Raw genomic sequence first — 5,531 nt, 5'->3', positions numbered from 1 at the left:
TTTAGTAGTTATCCATTTTCAAAATAAGGTCAATATAAATAATTCTAAGACATCTTCGTACAATTAAAGATACTTGCCTGTGCACTAAGTCATTACTTACAGTAGCATCTTAAGGCAGTGTTTTCGTAACTCAGTTTTATTAAACATACACCTTCATTAGTCAAAGGAAAACTTTTCAAGTCATTGTATTCAATATTTCCGTTAAACTTACTACATCATGTCATTATTCGGTTTCATAATTAAGTACTTGTTTCAGTCCTCCAATGTAATAAGCAAATTATTCTATTAAGGATAAAGAAATCTTATTTAGAAGAGACATTAAGTTTATTACAACATTTAACGCATACAGTTATTCACAGTAGTTATACAAGTGTTCAAGAAGCAATCATATACAGTTATTCATAGTAGTTATGCAATTATTCAAGAAATCATAAGTGTTCAAGAAGCAATCATATACAAGTGTTCTTAGTAGTTATACAAGTGTTCAAGAATATCATATACAAGTGTTCAAGAAGCAATTGGATTTATTATATATAAAATATTTCCTCTACAAATTGGACAGCATTTCAGAGCTAAAAGACAACCACTGCATGTCACCATATGTTTACATGGTAGTATTACAATATTTATATTTTTATCCATACAAACTCTGCATAAAATATCTTCTTCCCAAGATTGTTCTGTACAGTCCTTGTTTTCAACATGGCTATTACAAGTCTCCGGTAAAGTTTTCAATCCCAGATCTTCAGGCGTAACTTCTTGTTCCTCTTTATCATCAACTGCTTCATAAATTAAGTCCCGTACCCGTAAATAAATATCTGTACCCTCTTGCATATACCTCAACACTATTTCTAGACATCTACTTTGTATAATAAAAGGTAACAAATCTCTGGATTCCTTAAGGTACTCACTTAAAGCATATCTTATACTCTCCACAGGTATTAATTTTTGATGAATCAGATGTTTGAACTTATCCATACCCTCCATTAAGATATTAATTAAATCATTGTCTATAGGTTTTATAGGTAATGGCATTGTCAATCTAGCATTCTTAACAAATTCCTTGCCCCTTGCAAGAATAATGTAAGCACATTCTGGACTACATCTCGCATGTAACGTCCAAGGATCATCTTCTGGTCTCCAATTTCGTATTCCACAGGCGCAGTGATAGCAGCAGACGTGGTCACTTATACCTGAAAACCATAAAACAATCCAGCATCATCTCGTTACTATCTTTTAACTAATATTCATTATTTCTTTACTTATAACTCTATTAAGTTTTAAATAGTTAAAACACTTCATACCACAGTAAAAAAAACCCAGCTTCTGCCAGCTCATGAGAAGTTTGCTTGACGCTTCCAGGCCATGTCATATCAAATGTCTCTAGGCGAGATTTATAAGTTACCAATCCTGGATTCAGCGATTTCCTAAATTTTATCAATCCCAGATCTTCCTTAGGAGGAGCACCACCTAAAAAATATAACGTAGTTACGTAAATTATTCTTTAGAAGAATAAGAAGTATCTGTTTAAGCAATCAAGTTTTGTACAGAGTATATAAGACTGGTATAAGAATACATCATAAGAATATATACTTACTACTATCACTTATTTTCTTATTTCCCAGTTCTATTTTATGGGAAACAAATTCCAGTCCATATTTGAAAGCTATCTCAGACACCTCTAAAGAAACATTGTCACTCCTCTTGCCTCTAATAAAGGCACAGTCTTGATTAATGATCTTATGACGTCTTCTGGGGGTATCACCAACAATCCATGCACCTACTATACAATAACAAAATGCACACAAACAGTAATCACTATTGCGAAGGTAATAGAACCCATCTTCAACTAAGTCAATATGGTTTAACCACTTAACAGGCCAATTTACAAATGTTTGTAGTCTAACTCCTGCACATTTAAGGCTTTCTATACTGTAAAACTTCCTGGCACACAAAGGATCCATCGTGTGAGGGCAGCACTAACTATTAGAGTAGGATAAGCAAGTATATATATCCCTAAAATAAGTATCGTACATCGCTACATATTTAACAGTTTCCCCATTTATAATAGACAGTAATTTCCTCTAAATACTTCTCTATTAAAAAATCCTTAAAGTTTCATAATTAAATAAAGCTCTTATATAAATACTTAGTAAACTACTTTCATTATTTATTAGACTTATTAGAAAAATACATCACTTTGGCAATCTCGCTAAAAGTATACTGTTACGTCATTATTCGTAGCTGCCATACATAATGATAGATATATATATAATTTAGTAGTAAATTCTTATTTAATCTAATTAAAAATATATGCTTAAAGCATCTATATCCTAAAATGAAATATGCTATTAGTTATAATGTCATATATAATATTATTCTAGGGTAACAAAAATCCTTATTAATATATTCAAATAAGTGGTAACTTTTACATTCCCCCCAATATAAGAGCGCGGACCTCACATTAGGGATATTATTACGACTATCTGGATCGTATCTACTACCTTACGAGGAAGAAAATTCACCATGGATACTGTTCTGACAACTTGTCAGGGTTATTTAACCGACGATTCATTTTGTAATAATGAAACCTGTATTGTGTACGGAGTGAACTGTATATCCTGTGTTCCCCGAGGAATGGCCCTAGACTTAGCCAAGAAATATTCTCATGCTGACGCTTATAATGTTCGCCGACCCTTGTACAGTCTTAAGAGATGTATCCCTGAAGATCGTCCAGTACCAGGAACAATTCATATCTCTAAAGGAGAAAATCTTCCGTATATTGTTGCTATAGCCACTCAATACGGTATTGGATTACCTATAGAAAGTAATAACATTGCTCAGGGAATTATAGAAAAATCAAAAGACAGAAACATGCTCGCTGGATTAAACGAAGATACATCCATTAATCGTCTCGTCTACTTCAAGAATGGTATGAAAGATTTATTTAACTTTATCAAGGACTCTCCTCAAATTATGAGAGTTATAATACCAACAGGAATTGGGATTACATGTGTTCGAAGAGATAAAGTTTGGGAAAATACTTATCTTCCTGTTATTGAAGATATGTATAAACAGTTAAAACCCTATGGAGTGGAAGTTAAATTACTGTTTAACGAGGAGATTATGCAGAGGAAGAGCAAGTAACACTTGGCAACCTTTTGTGTGCGCAGTGTTTCTACGCGCAGCCTAAAGACGTATATATGCTTCCCCCGGAGGGATCTCTTACGGTGTCCTCTTCTTGGATGTCAGAATCTACTTCAAGCTTGGATATTCAAGGCTATGGAGATCAAGACTATTATTGGAGACTTTGCCTCCCTGTCCGTCTACAATAATCACGACTGTTTATTGTACGATCTTGATGCTACGAGTGTACAAATGTGTAAAATTGTGCAAGGATTGTGGGATCGTTACCCATATGCGAGATTACATCGTGAAAACTTTCCTTACAAAAACCGGGCTGTTGTATCTTATTGCAGTAACCCTGGCAGTATACATATTGGAGAACCACCTGAATTTAACAACCGGATGGATGAAGATCCCCATCTACCCCTTATTATTGGATTAGTGACTCAGTTTGCTAGTAGACCTGCAACTTTACCAGCATATGAAAATCCTCCGTGTGAAGTACGAAGTTTAGATGAACATTTTTACGATGGACTTGAAAAAGATACAGAATATCAGAGATGGCGCTGGTTTGAAAATGCTCTGAAGGAAGCCCTTGTTTTCATTCTTAAAAGATGTGTTAAGAGAATTATTATTCCATATGGGTTTGGCATGTCAAGTTATTTGGACAACTGCGCAGTATGGGAAAGTAAATATTTGCCTATACTTGAGAAAATAGGACAAAAACTACGAAAACGAGGTATTGTACTCTTCATAGTACGTCCCGAAAACATCGTTCCTCCTCAGTCATCCACCCACGGCATCTTTGAAAATAAGATTCCATACATTGCTGTTCTTTAAACTGGACCCACAACTAATGCTACTGATGCTGCTAGGACACCTGAAGATGATGCTACGTCTGCTACCGCTGATGCTAGTTCACCTTCTATCAACACTAAGTTGTCTGATACAATTAATTCAACACCTGTTAATGTTACTACGTCTGTTGATACTAATGTTACAATGTGTGTTAGTAGTAGTTTTACAAATTTAGAAGAGAAGATGGATTGGGAATAATAATGTCTGTAAATAATTTATATTTTGTACATTTTTACAAATTAAATACATTGTACATTTTTACACATTAAATAACAAAATAGAAACTCATGTGTTTATTTTCTCCCTTTTTTTTAATGTCTAAATGTCAACTCTACTTTTCTGAGTATATAGGAAGAGGTACGAATCTTTTTCTGCCTTACTTCAAGATGGATTGTTCTATGTACATGCAAGTGAAGCTTAAGCGTTTAAATAAGTGTATTATAGATGCTGATTTTACTAGTGATGAAATTCTAAAACCTGGAGACTGTCTTGTCTACGATTCTCATAATTTATCTGGCGGATTTGCACAACTGTTATGGGAAAAATATCCTTACAGTAAAGTTTCCGAGTGTGAAGTGGTACAGAATAATATAACTCCTGGTGGTATAGTACTTGCTTTATCTCCAGAACCAGAAATAAAACCTCATATTATAGGACTTCAATACAGTAGCTTTAATGAAGATCTGGGATTACAGAAAGATATTATTAAACGTTGGAGTTTTAAATCAGCAATAAGACAAATTTGTTGTCAAGCAAGAAATAATAATTTAATCCAGCGTATAATTATTCCATATGGTATTGGGTTTAATGACGGAATAGGATGGAGTAAAGAAGAACAAGAAGAATGGGAGACACACTATTTTCCAGGACTAGCCCATTTAGCTTATGTTTTAAAGAATAATAAAAAAGAATTATTAATGGTTCGTATACCTCTTGGAGAAGATGTTACGGGGACTGGGAGAGAGAAGAAACAAGTAGAGGGTGGATCTAATAAACGGAAGAGAATGTCATAGTTAAAACTAGTAGATCTAAAATAATACATATTGTGGTGTTTGTGTGTTACTGAGGAAGTCTTGGTTGTAGGGTTGATGTAAAGTCATGACTTGGTTACTGACTTTAATACTTAATATGATTACATGACTAGTAGCTACCAAGCTTGGCGGGCGTCCTGTACGCTCTATTGTTTACCTCCTCTCTCTCTGGCGTCTCAGCCGCCGCACATAGAAAACGGATGGTACCATTTTCTGTGAACATGACATCCCTCCTTTTCTTTAAAAAGAATGAATACAGGATGTCTACCATGCTTGTAGCACAAAGCAAAGTTATTGACACAAAGTAAGTTATTACCATATCAAGAGATACTGCATACATTTAACATTAATTAAGCACACAAAGAATTTAAACAACTTAATCTTTTCCACAAAGGATTTCAATGTTAAAAATACATATGCAATGTTAAACAAACATGAAAGAAACTGTACTACAAAGTTACAAAATATTGAGTGAGATATCTGCATTATTCAAACAATATTAAATTTAGTTTAGCA

The 5,531-nt window shown here is 34.0% G+C and overlaps 1 long non-coding RNA gene across 1 annotated transcript; it reads right to left on the bottom strand.

The window, feature by feature from the left end:
* Nucleotides 1-727: 727 nt before the first annotated feature.
* LOC138360839 (uncharacterized) lies at nucleotides 728-1,878 on the bottom strand. The gene is made up of 3 exons (XR_011226691.1): nucleotides 1,598-1,878; nucleotides 1,305-1,470; nucleotides 728-1,193 (listed from the first exon to the last, which is right to left on the bottom strand). It is a non-coding gene; the product is annotated as an uncharacterized lncRNA (long non-coding RNA).
* Between the last annotated feature and the right edge of the window lie 3,653 nt (nucleotides 1,879-5,531).

This window comes from Procambarus clarkii, unplaced genomic scaffold (genome assembly GCF_040958095.1).
Source record: "Procambarus clarkii isolate CNS0578487 unplaced genomic scaffold, FALCON_Pclarkii_2.0 HiC_scaffold_124, whole genome shotgun sequence".
Classification (NCBI taxonomy): domain Eukaryota; kingdom Metazoa; phylum Arthropoda; class Malacostraca; order Decapoda; family Cambaridae; genus Procambarus; species Procambarus clarkii.
Note: the sequence above shows the minus strand (reverse complement) of the source record. Positions and strands in the feature narration are given on the sequence as shown.